Source organism: Pongo pygmaeus, chromosome 1 (genome assembly GCF_028885625.2).
Source record: "Pongo pygmaeus isolate AG05252 chromosome 1, NHGRI_mPonPyg2-v2.0_pri, whole genome shotgun sequence".
In the NCBI taxonomy this organism is placed as follows: Eukaryota; Metazoa; Chordata; class Mammalia; order Primates; family Hominidae; genus Pongo; species Pongo pygmaeus.
The window spans coordinates 229,015,964-229,029,219 of NC_072373.2; the positions used below are offsets into that span (position 1 = coordinate 229,015,964).

Below are 13,256 nucleotides of genomic sequence, written 5' to 3' on the forward strand. Positions count from 1 at the left end.
AGCACTTTGGGAGGCTAAAGCGGGCGGATTACGAGGTCAGGAGATCGAGACCATTCTGGCTAACATGGTGAAACCCCATCTCCACTAAAAATACAAAAAATTAGCCAGTTGTGGTGGCGGCGCCTGTAGTCCCAGCTACTCGGGAGGCTGAGGCAGGAGAATGGTGTGAACCCGAGAGGTGGAGCTCACGGTGAGCCGAGATCCCGCCACTGCGCTCCAGCCTGGGGGACAGAGCGAGACTCTGTCTAAAAAAAACAAAAACAAAACAAACAAACAAAAAATGAAAACAAAACAACAACAACAAAAAAACAAACAAAAAACCATCACTATTTGGTCCCTGAGTGAGAACTAGGGGGCCATTGGAATGAGTTTTCTACAAGGCCGGGGGTGACGGCAGGGCACCCTCTCACCAGCCTCACATCATGGTCCAGGTTTCACTTTCACGGTGCAGATTCCAGAAGTAACTCAGCAGTCTCCAGGCCACTTCAGGACAGGCCTTAGAGAAGCCAGCAACTCGAAGAGCTGGAGCTGGGGCTGGGGCTGAGGCACAGCTGCCGAACACCTCCCGGCCACAGCCACTACTTGTCCCTGCAGAAGGCACAGGCCAGCGGCACCGATCCTGTAGAATATAATAAATTCCTCTTCAAAGGTTTTAGCCTGTAAATTGTTAAGTATAATGAATTCTGAGCTCCTCTCCAAAGAAGCAATATATCCGTATGTTTACATCCCCATTCTTTGCTCTTCATTCTAAAGTTTAACTTCCTTGTTCTTTATGCCTCCTTGTCCCTAGTTTCAGTAAACAACCTTCTCCTAGCCTCTATCACCTGCTCTGTCCTTAGTCACCCCTCGTCACCTGCTCTGACCTTAGTCACTCCTGGTCACCTGCTCTGACCTTAGTCATCCTTGTCACCTGCTCTGTTCTTAGTCATCCTGAGTTACCTGTTCTGTAACCATCCTTCCCGTCGAACTATTCACCCTGCCACTCCGGCTCGTACTCCTACTCTCTTTAAAATAGCCAATTGGATTTAGCTTAGACTGCGTGGTCCAACCCTAGCCAACAGGGGAACCACACAGCAGTAGGGACCGGCTGCGTTAGGATGAGACCTCCACCTCCCTCGTTCAGGTGTGCTCTCGCCATTGCTCCATCTGCAAGACGCACCCTTCTACAGAAGTAAAATTGCCTTGCTGAGAAAATTAAATTTATGTTCGAGTGCTATTTCTTTTGCAGCACTCAAAATTTATTTCTAACATCCCAAGTCCTGGGCCACTGTCCCCAGGAGCCTGGGCCCACCTGGCATGGGCCCCACCAGGAGCAGAGTGCGAAGTGTGCCTTCCGGGGTGCATGGGCTGGGGGTGCACACAACACGGGGCTCCACAGCTGGGTGCGAGGCGTGCCTTCCGGGGTGCATGGGCTGGGGGTGCACACAAGACAGGGCTCCACAGCTGGGTGCGAGGCATGTCTTCCAGGGTACACAGGCTGAGGGATGCACACACATGGGGCTCCACGGTTGCTCTGTCCCAGGCAGTATTGGACCCAGGGCTCACCTCATGATCACATTTTCCCAGATTTTTTTAAGTTAAAAAATATACCTTTAAGTGAAGCATCTCCTACGTTTGGAGAAGCGGTTTGAAAGGTTTGAAAGCCTACGCCGGTCACTGGCTCACCGGGTCCAGGGGCAGGTAAGGAACGCCTTCAGGCTGATTGCCCGGCCACCCAGCCCTCTCGCCAGTGACCCCTGCTCCTGAGAGCACAGGGGGCAACTGGCCACACCTCCTGAATTCTCCACCAGCCCAGCTCATTCTGGACTTTTCCAAAGACCCTGAGAGGGGCCCAGAAAGGTACCTGCGCCCCTGAACTCTTGGTCACACTCGGAATATGATGACGACTCAGGCCTTCCCAGGTGGCCATGTGACCTGCACCGGACGACAGCAAGAGGGCAGAACCCAGAACCTCTGAGCGCAGACACTGGTGCGGTCAGCCCTGGTCCTAATGAACCGCTTGCTGCTCCCTGGCCACGCCAACGGCCAGCTGTGGCCCCAAGACAACCTGGTATCTCCAGGCCTCTCTTCCTGTGGAGGCGATGAAGCCTCTGAAGAATGGAGTCGGAGTCTGTGGCCTGAGCGTCAGCTCCGTCCAGAACAAAGGGCTGCGTGGACCTTGCTCAACAGGGACTGGTGCCTGTGTGCGAGATGCTACAGGGCCGTGTCCAGGCCCACACTCAGTGACAAGCCCTGTTAGGACCCACCTCGAGCTTCCTAGATCTCAGGTTCAGCCTCAAGGGGCCTCGTCCTGAGTCCTCCCCAGGGTGCCTCATGGCAACCCAGGCTGGAGATTCATTGCAGAGCGAGCTCTGGATGAGCTGGCTGACCCTTCCCTTGGCTGTCCCTGACCTCGGCTAGAGGAAAACTCAGGAATCTGGGGAAGTTCCTGAGTTGAACGAGCAACTCAGACCCTGATTCGGAGCCGCTCAGCTCCACATTCACCACCTTGCTGCACAGCCCAGGGCCGCTCTGGACCATGGCAGTGATGACCACAGGAGCTGCCACCGTCCATGCCACGCCATGGGGAGACCCCTGGGCCACCCTGTCAGAACTAGGCCAACAGCATCTGCGCTGCTCACAACTGCCTCTGAGCGCCCACCGAGGACACGCTTGGCGCTGAATGTTTTTACACACTGCTGTGTTAGATCCTCACGAAGTCCGTACAACTGTGTTCCCGGCGTCTACACTACCGTCTGGGGAAACTTTGCCCAGAGAAGGGAGGCACCTCACCTGTGCTCCCAGTAGGATGCCGACACCTGTGCTCCCAGCTGCCTGGCGGCTGGGCCTCTCTCGGTGGCAGCTACTCCAGATGCCAAACCGGCCTCTGATGCTGCCGTGACACTCAGGGACCGATCATACTGCTGTGCGCCTCCCAGGCACACACTGCACAAAACCACCTGCCCAGTCAGAGGGATGAAGTCACAAGGAAGCCATGACCACCCACCCAGAGGCCAGACGCCGGGAGGACCAGCCCCGGGCCAGTGTTGGGGCAGCCGAGGTCTCCATCTGCTTGACTGCCTTCCTAGGCAGCTGCCTGCTCCCTGGGACTATGCCTACTCCTGCAGGAGACCCTGCCTGGCTGCCCTGACCCCAGACAGGCCCGGCCCCCACACCCATTTACTCAGCAGAGTGAGGGGCCAGCCCTGCCCTGGCCCCCAGCACAGCAGAGACAAACAGGTGAGGGGAGGGGAAAGGAGGGGAAAGGAGGAGAAGGGAGGGCAGGGGAGGGGAGGGGAGGGGAGGGGAGGGGAAGGGAGGGGAGGGGAGAGGAGAGGAGAAGGGGAGGGGAAAGGAGGGGAGGGGAAAGGAGGAGAAGGGAGGGGAGGGGAGGGGAGGGGAGGGGAGGGGAGGGGAAGGGAGGGGAGGGGAAAGGACGGGAGGGGAGAGGAGAGGAGAAGCGGAGGGGAAAGGAGGGGAGGGGAAAGGAGGGGAAGGGAAAGGAGGGGAGGGGAAAGGAGGGGAGGGGAAAGGAGGGGAGGGGAAAGGAGGGGAGGGGAAAGGAGGAGAAGGGAGGGGAGGGGAAGGGGGGGGAGGGGAGGGGAGGGGAAGGGGGGAGGGGAGGGGAGGGGAGGGGAAGGGAGGGGAGGGGAAGGGACGGGAGGGGAGAGGAGAGAAGGGGAGGGGAAAGGAGGGGAGGGAAAAGGAGGGGAGGGGAGCGGTGGTAAGGGGAGGCTGGACAAGCACACGGACGTGAGCCCACGCCACGCTGCGGGAGACAGGGGCAGGGCACGACTTTGGGCACAGCCGGCCGGCACCACCCATGCAGGATGCACGCATCTGACACAAAGCGCGAATCCTCCCCGTCTTCTCTGAACAACTGACAGGGAATTGAAAAGGCATCCACGGGAGGAGGGTCTGGCTCCCATCTACCTCTTCAGGGGGTCCCTCACTCCCTGGGCCCTCGGTGGGCACCAGCAACTCAACCACTGGGCACCGGTCGTGGCCTCCTTCACCAATGCTCAGTTCTCACGTGTGCCGTGCCCACCTCAAAGGCAGAGGACAGCATGGGGATCTGCCCGCCACCACCCAGCCACCTCCAAAATCACGGTGGGCTCAGGATGCACACAAGGGCCCCTGCCAGGAGGGCAGGCCCTCCCCTACAGAAACTCAGAGAAACCAGCCAGGCCACCGCAGACCCAGAAGGGTCTGGAAAGGAGACAACCAGACTCCACCCCGGGTGCCAGAAGCACAGGTGCCCCAGGGAGACGACACGGCCAGGGTCAGGCAGAGGTGACCTGGGACCCAGTGGTGATGTTGCTTGGACTCCCAGGGGACCAGCAAACCCGGTTACCCAGACCACCACCCTGCTACGGGGCCTGGGGTGTGGTGGAGCAGCACATGGGGGGCTGGGGTGACAGCCGGTGTCGGCATCACCCACAGGCGTCACTCGGACGCCAGTGTCCGTGTCGCACCGGCGGGGGCAGGGGGAGAACTGGCATGGAGCAGGGAATCCAGGGCAGGGCTTTTTACAGGCAGAAGAGAGAGAAGCCAAAACCAGGCTCTAAGAGAAGTGACTCTGCAGCTCCAGAAATGAATCCAAGGCCAAAAGAGCCAGCAGAGAAGCCAGATGGCAAGGGCCACAGCGGACGCCTCAGAACAGGCAGTGCCAAGGTTCAACGAGCCGGGGCCACTGCCTCCGCCACTGCCCGTGGGCACCACACGGCATCCCAGGCACCATCATGGTGGGAGACGAGTTGACGCCGGGAGGCTGAGGGTACCCTCGGGTCACCGGGCTTGGCACAGCAGGACTGGAACCATGTCCCTTCCAGCTCCCGTCCAAGACAGGTGGAAGTGGGGGGGCTGCTCCCGGGACGGGGGAGGGATGGTGACGGAGGGCTCTGAGGTTGTGCATCAGGCAGAAGGTTCCAGAGACAAGTAGGTTCCCAAGGGATGTGGCTGCGCTAGGACAGGACAAACAGGAGGGTCACCCAAAGTGGGGTGGCAGGTGCTGTGGACGTGCCGCAGGGAGCAAACACACGTGTCAGGCAGCACTTCCTCCACCCCGGGCCTAGAGCTGCTGGTCCGGCTCCAGGCTCCCTCTGCTCTGGCCCCAAACTCAACCCTTAGTGCCCGGCCGAAGCTGCAGTGCTGACGGCCGCAGACCTCCACATCGATGCAGGGATTCTTGGCTCGTCCCCTGCCTTCCAAGGCAGGCTGTGCCTGATGCAGCTCCAAGCACAGGCAGGGCAGGCCGCAGGGAGGAGGCACCGCACACAGCAGGTCCTCTGTGAGGCCCTGGGGTTCCTCTGGGCTCTTCCAAGGGCCTCCCTCATCTCAGCCCACCACGTTTGGGGGCAGAGGCAGGGCTGAAGTCCCAGCTTAGAGGGTACAGGTCCCAGCGGCCCTGCACCAACAGCCACCCGGACACCTTCACCTTTGAGGAGGGCACCAGCCACTGCAGCAAGCAGTGACTGTCACCAGGGCCTTTTCCAGGGAGACTGGCCGAGCAGCTTCCAGCCCCACATCAAAGAGACCCCACCTGCCTTTTGCCTTCCAGAGAAGTGGACACTGGGGGCTGGGCCAGGCCAGAGCCAAGTCACAGCATCCCAGAGTCCCCGCACGAAGCAGGGTCAGGCAGAAAAAGGCAAGCACCCCACTCCACATCCAGGCGGTCTGACCTGCCCTGGGGCGGCCAGGGGACACTAGCCGCCCCACAAGAGCAAGGCTGGGGCCAGGAGGTGAGGGATGGCAAACAGGACGCAGGAAGCAGCGAGGCCGGCGGGCCCACGCTCCACACCTGACCACACCACACACCTGGCGTCCACCAGGAGGAGGTGCTTTTCAGGGCAGCAGCTCTGCCGGTGGGGCCCTCGCCACCTGCCTCCTCTCCCGCCAGGGCTCTCGGGGCTAAAGCTGCAGCTCTGTCCTCACAGGCATGAACTTTTCTCTCGAGTTCCTGTTGAAAATCATCCATCACGTTGGCATCTATGTGCTACTGGGCACCGCGGCCCCATGTGGGTGTAACTGGGGGGTGAAGTGGTACCCGGTCCCCACACCTGGAAGCTGACATCGTGGAGGCAACCGAGGCAGGGCCCGAGGCCTGGGGCCCTCTATGCTGAAGGCAAGAGATGTGTCCGCTGGGACTGGAATTCAGGGTCACCTCATAGCTGGGCCCACTGCGCGGTGCACAGGACTCCAGCCCTGCAGGGGTCCACCCGGCCCCTCCTCCGGAGCCCTGTCCCGAGGGCCCTCCCTGCTCACAGTGAAGACCAGGGCCTCCAGCTGCCTCAGATACACCATCCTCTAATGCTTAAAAATAATTAAATTTAAAAGCTCCCTTTGTACAAAAACAGGCCAGCTAAAATCCATGAATAAATTATGTGTGTTCTGTTCACTTCCAAGTACAATGTCTTCAAGCTCAATGAATTTATATCTTAAACAAACCCACAAAGCTTCAAGTCCACCTGGCCCCACTGCTCCTTTTAAAATCTAAAAGCTAAGAAAACGAGGGTGGTTTTCCTTTGCCTGAGGCCTTTCCTTGCCAGGGCCCACAGGTTGCTCTGAAAAAGGGGGAGGGCGCGGCTGAGCCCCGGACATTTCAGAGCAGGGGCAGAGCTGCGCACTTTGTCCCAGCCGGGGTGTCCCCACCCTCTCTGGGCACCAGGGCACCCTGAGGCGGGACCGCCGGTCTCCGTCCTGCTGAGCCGGGGTGTCTCCGCCTTCTCTGGGCACCAGGGCACCCTGAGGTGGGAACGCCGGGCTCCATCCTGCTGAGCTGGGGCTTCTCTCGAGTGGGGTTTCCCTACAAAGCAGCAGGGGCTACCCTCGTCTTCACACGGAGAGGGCAGGGTTCCCGGCCTCCTCCTCTCATCAAGGATTCACCTCCCATAGGAAAACAGGGGGAGGGCAGCGGGGGTGAGAGGACGAAGCCCTGGGAAGGGGCTGGATGGACGGGGCCAGAGCCAAGGGGGCGGCTGGCATGGCCGGAGTATCTAGGAGAGAAGCGCGATGCCTGCCGGTCCCTCCCGTCTCACGCTTCGGCCGCACGGGTGGCAGCAAGGACAGATTCGTCCACCGGCTCCTGGGGACACAGCCATTCTTGCAAGTACCAAGCACTGTCTGGCACGATGCTTTCTGTTCTACATGAGTCTTCTCCTTAAATAATTTTTATAAAGATTTTATAAAGATTTGGAAGATACCAAAGAAAGTAAAAGAAAAAGAAACAATTGCCCACAACTCCGTGGCCCCGACACAGGATGCGCATCTGTCCTCCCGCCTGGGGTCGGGGCCCTCGGACGCCCCCTGCTGCTCCCGCCTGGTAATTGGTGGGTCCGCATGGAAGAGGTGGGATCAATTCACACGGTGCGTGCAGGTCATCCACCCCACGGGACAACGCAACCACAGAAACGAGGAACTCAATTACAAAACGGGCAGAGGATCTGTGCAGACATTTCTCCAAAGCCGACGCACAAGTGGCCACAGGCGCGAGAGGCTCAACATCACCAACCACCGGGAGAGGCAAACTAGACCCACACTGGGCACCGCCTCGCCCCAAGAGGACGGCCAGGAACAGAACGTAGGGAGTGTCAGCGAGGACGCAGAGACATTGTAACTCCCGTGTGCTGCAGGTGGGAGCGCGGAGGTTCTGTTGTGCAAGATGAAATTCTGGAGATTGGCTGTGCAGCATGAATATACTTTACTGAACTACACACTTAACAAATGGTTAAAATGGTGAATTTTATGTTATGGGTATTTTAACACAATTAAAAAACAAACAGGTCAGGCGCGGTGGCTCACTTCTATAACCCCAGCAATCTGGGAGGCCAAGGTGGGCAGATCACCTGCGGTCAGATTTTCGAGACCAGCCTGGCCAACTTGGTAAAACCCCCAACCCGTCTCTACTAAAAATACAAAAATTAGCCGGGCATGGTGGCAAGCGCCTGTAATCCCAGCTACTCAGGAAGCTGAGGCACAAGCACTGCTTGAACCCAGGAGGCGGAGGCTGCAGTGAACCGAGATTGCACCACTGCACTCCAGCCTGGGCAACAAGAGCGAGACTCCAGCTCAAAAAAACAAACAAGAACTACAGTGGGCCACAGCTCTCTGACCACTTTATTAAAGCACATCTATATGATGGTACATTTGACAGTTTTAAAAGATAATATTTAAAACGTGTGTTCAATAATCTGCTTAGATCATAATGTCAAGAAAACTGAGATCCTACAAATTCCACAGGGAGAGCTAAATTAATACGGACGAATCATTTGTTTGGAAAAAAGTCTGAAAATAAGTAAACCAAATGTTAAAACCAAAATCCCGCAACCAGGATCCATGGCCTCCCAGACCGTGGGGTCCCCCCTGGGCTGGCTCTTTCCCAGACGCCCCGGCTGCCACTCCCAGGGCGCCCACGCCAGGTGCCACGAGCAAAACCACACACGCGGCGCAGGAGGGGCACGCGGCTGTGGGAGGACGAGGGCTTCATTCCTACATGTGCACAGGGCCTCCTTGGAGAAGCAACGGTGTTTCTTCAAAACCAACCCAGGGTGGGCTCTGACCCCAGGGATGGGGGCAGACTTTAGGGGCCTTAAGCTCCTGGAAGGAGCAGCTGAGGGTGAGGGGGCTGGGTGGCATCCCCTCAGTGGTGAGACGGCCAGCAGCATCCTGCGGGGACACAGGGCACGGGCCCTGGCGGTGCTGAGCCCACGCCCCTCGGTCAGCAGGGCCCTCTGAACAGGTGCCACCTGACTGCTACAAAACCATGGGTGCACGGGCCCCTTCTGCGGGAGGGCTGGGTGCAGCTGACCACAAGGACCGCAGACCAGCCAGGCCATGGGAACCCCTTGCCAAGGTGCAGCCCCCAGGGCCTCTGCATGAGTGCAATAGAATCCCCTCGGAATCCAAGCTGCCATCCTGACCCTCAGGAGTTCAGAACATGCCCTTATTTACATATAGGACACTGCAGATGTAATCAGTTAAGTGAGTGAGGTCATTACAGCAGGCTTAGATCCAAAACAACTGCTGTCCTCATAACAGAGGGTAACGTGGACATGGCAGCACAGGGAGGAAGGGCCCGGGTGAAGAAGAGATGGCTCCTCACGGCCTCCGGGAACCAGCCCTGCCGAAACCCAGCTCTCAGACGCTCGTTTCCAGACAGAGAATAAACTTTTTGTTTGGATTTTTTTAAATGGGATCTCGCTATGTTGCCCAGGCTACATTCAAACTCCTGCACTCAAGTGGTCCTCCCACCGCAGCCTCCCGAGTAGCTGGGATCACCACACAAGCTGCGAGACAATCGGGTTCCGCCGCGTGAGCCGCCATCTGCGGTACGTTGCTACAGCGGCCCCAGCACCGTGACCTGAGCGTTTACGTCCCACCGAATTCACACGCTGAAATCCTCACCCACAGGCGACGGTGTCAGGAGGCCTCTGAGAGGTGGTAAGGTTGGGGCCTTCCGGAATGGGATTGGTAGTGCTTTTCAAAGGGACCCCAGAGTGCGTGCTCGTCCCCTTCATCACATGAAGACTCGGAGAAGGCTCCGGCTGTGAACCAGTCCTTACCAGGCGCCAAATCTGCTGGTACCTTGCTTGGACTTCCCCGCCTTCAGCATCTTGAGCAATCAGGGTCCTTGTTTACAGGCCGCCCCTCGTGGTGCCTCCTCACAGAAGCTGAAGCAAATGAACGCAGACCCTGACGGACCAGAGACACCCCTGCCTCCTGGAAGTCTCTGTCCCCAACCCCGACCCTTAAGTCTTCCCAGCTCTGAGCATCCTCATGCCCACACCGTCACCCCCACGTTTCTACCCATGCAGCCCCCAGAAACAGAGACTTCTGGGTCCTTCCTCATCGGCGTCCACCATCGCCCGGCAGAACTCTGCCCAGGGACCTCACGACAGGGAAATGAGTTCTAAAACCAGAGCTGACCCTGGCTAAGGAAAAAACTCTACTGCAGTAAGCTCCACCGTTTTAAAAAGAAACAATGAGCCTGGAACAGAATTAGCACCATTGTTACTGTTACTATTAGCTGAGGACAGAGAGGGATTCTAACCTCATGTCATTAGCATTTTCTATAAAAACTAATAGTATAGAAGACCAGAATGAAATTAAAAACGATATGCTCTCGGAAAACAAAACAAAATAAAACAAAAGTGACAGGCTCTCCAGGGAGTACAAGCGAGAGCAATTTGAGCTTTTCTGACATCCTGCCCTATGGGTCAAATTTTCTGTAGTCAACGTGTTGCTTTTACAACCAGAAACACTGATTTGTGTTTTTTTGAGATGAGGTCTTGCTATGTTGCGCTGAGCCCCAGTTGGAGTCTGTGAGTGAAGAGACGCCGCCTCCTGGGAGGGGCCTCCAGGCAGCTGAGCTGTGCACACGTGACCTGGGCTTGGTCGGTCTCCGAGGCTCCCACAGCCTGACCTAGAAAGGAGAGGTGACATTCCACAAAGGGTGACGGTGTCTACGGGAAGACTCTGCTGGGCTCATCCTGGAGCCCGGGCTCTGGGACCTCCGGAAGCCACTCTGGGCATGGGATGGAGAGGCTGAGTCACGTGGCAATCACTGCCACGGCCGTGTTCACTCAAGGACTCGAGGATGTTCAGCAAATGTCCAGGGAGCCCTGCTGGGTCCCAGGCACCATTTTCAGCCCTAAGGATGCAACCGGGGCCAAAGCTGAGGGATTTGGTTCCCAGGAAGCCCACGATGGAAAGGGGCAGCCTCCGAGCTAAGACTACAGGGGAGGAACAGGGAGGCGGAGGGAGGGGCGTGCAGATCCCACGGGGCGTGCCGTCCAGGTGGGGGGAGGGAGGGGTGAGGAGGACGAGGGCCAGACGGGGGCAGAGCTGTGCCTCTTCTCAGGTGTGCTGGGCGTTATCCAGATGAGGGAGGCGGAGTCTGGGCCAGGTAGGTGAGGACACTGCTGAGTGGCCTCCCTAAAGTTACACAAGTGGGAAACTGTAAAACCAAAACCCCAACTCGGGCGGCATCCGAGCCCAAGGCCTCCACCCCACACAGCAGAGAAAGCCGCTATTCAGGATGGGCTCTGCCGCCATCAAAACAAAGACCGCCTTCACCGAGTGTCCAGGCGGCCAGCACGCGCCAGGCACCAGCAGCCTGTCCCTCACGCCTGTCCCAGCGTCCCCAGCCTCGAAGCCATGCCTCCCCGGGTGCAGGCAGTGACCTGCCTGGCTCCCGAGGGCCTGGATGCTGCCCCCGGTGCCCAGACAGGCCAGACGCTGGTCCTCCTCAGGGGCCTCCGGGGACTCCTTTCCAGAGTCGGGCATTTTGTGTTAGTGGGTACCCGGTTAGGGGAGCAGGAAGGTTTTAACCACCCCCCCAACCAAAAGGCCATTTCAGAGCAAAATCACCTGTTATTCATTTACTCTCTTCACGTCTTTCCGCTGGCATCGCACACATATTACTCGGGTATCCTGCTATACTCCTCTCGGTAATCACATCCAGGTGATGGGATACGACCCAATTAATGCAAAAATAAGGGCATCATTAAAAACCCTTGGGAGCGAAGGTTTTAGGAGAGACACACAAGCCCCAGGGTTCGCCTGGTACCTCAGGATGCCATCCACAGGTGCTGGTGCAGCTCTCTGCGTGGTGGGGCTGCACTGCCAGCTGTTGCCACGGTGAGCTGTGGCGCCTCACAATCCAAAGGTAAGTAAAATAAACAAGAATGGGGCACGGGCGCAAAGGCTCACATCTATAATCCCAGCACTTTGGGAGGCCAAGGTGGGTGGGTCCCTTGAGGTCAGGAGTTTGAGACCAGCCTGGCCAACATGGTGACACCCCGTCTCTACTAAAAACACAAAAATTAGCCGGGTGTGGTGGTGGGCGCCTGTAATCCCAGCTACTCAGGAGGCTGAGGTAGGAGAATCAATTGAACCTGGGAGGCAGTGGTTACAGTCAGCTGAGATCGCGCCACTGCACTCCAGCCTGCGTGACAGAGCAAGATTCTGTCTCAAAAAAAATAAATAAAAGAATGGGGAAATACACTAAAATCAAATGCAAACAGAAACAAATAAACCCAACTGACCATCATACTGACAGCATAACACCAAGAAAGACAACAAATGAATAAACGAATCCAAGTTAACTTCGGAAACTGCTCTCCAAGGGCATGGGTATGGCGGGAGGCATTCTGAGGACAAAAGAACGCTGAGAAGCCCTGGCCCAGCTGGGTCTGCTGCCCTGGTGACGATGCCGCGGCTCTGAAGCTATGTCATCCACATTCCAAGGCAGAGCACACGAGCGAACAGGCCCACGCTGTGCAGATGGAGACCCCACTCAGAAGTGGAGGAGAGAAGGAGCCTGCAGCACGGGGAGCTGCCGCGGGAACCGCACATCGAATCCCAATGCAGCCCCTGGCCCGCCGCCCACCGGGCACAGCCTCACGGCCCCCAGGAGCAGCAGGCAGGTTAGTTTCTGAAGTCCACCCTCCTCCGAAGGAAGCCGAGTTCCGTGGAGAAACGGCCAGGTCCGGGCTGGAGCAGAAAAGGCCGAGGGGATGCCAGAGCCTGCTGCCCGGACACGAGCAACACACAAAACCTGATGGAAAAGCGGGTAGCGTGGGGGGAGCTGCTCGCCAAGGCCCCTGCCAGCCAAACCTGGGAGGACCAGAGCCTCAAGACGAACAGTGACAGAAACGGATGGTTCCAGGCCAGGTGCAGAGGCTCACACCTGTAATCCCGCACTTAGGGAGGCTGAGGCCTGGAGGCTCACACCTGTAATCCCGTACTTAGGGAGGCTGAGGCCTGGAGGCTCACACCTGTAATCCCGCACTTAGGGAGGCTGAGGCCTGGAGGCTCACACCTGTAATCCCGCACTTAGGGAGGCTGAGGCCTGGAGGCTCACACCTGTAATCCCGCACTTAGGGAGGCTGAGGCAGGAGGATTGCTTGAGGCCAGGAGTTCAAGATCAGCCTGGGCAAAATGGAGAAACCCTGTCTCAATCAAAATACAAAAATTAGCCAGGCGTGGTGGCGGGAGCCTGTAGTCCCAGCTACTTGGGAGGCTGAGGTGGGAGAATCACTTAAACCTGGGAGGTGGAGGTTGCAGTGAGCCAAGATTGCGCCACTGCACTCCAGCCTGGGCGACAGAGCAAGACTCCGTCTCAATTTAAAAAAAAAAAAGGATGATAGTAAACCCAGTTTTTAGAAAATCCTTGAGCTCACATTAGGATCAAGATTCCTTTCAACAGGGAGGGGAAAAGACACAGCTCTTACTCCTGGGATGATGCCAACCCAGACAGGAGAAGGGAATGAGAGAAA

The 13,256-nt window shown here is 57.7% G+C and overlaps 1 protein-coding gene across 6 annotated transcripts in view; it reads right to left on the reverse strand.

Annotated features, from left to right (window-relative positions):
• The window catches only part of PRKCZ (protein kinase C zeta), a 136,379-nt gene that overhangs the window by 87,417 nt on the left and 35,706 nt on the right, over positions 1-13,256 (reverse strand). The window contains exon 1 of one of the 6 annotated variants that reach the window (XM_054444195.2): positions 11,347-11,595. The exons of the other annotated variants lie outside the window; for them this stretch is intronic. The gene's annotated coding sequence lies outside the window, so the exon portion shown is untranslated. Of the gene's footprint in view, positions 1-11,346; positions 11,596-13,256 lie in introns of those variants that run through there. 6 annotated transcript variants of the gene reach the window in all.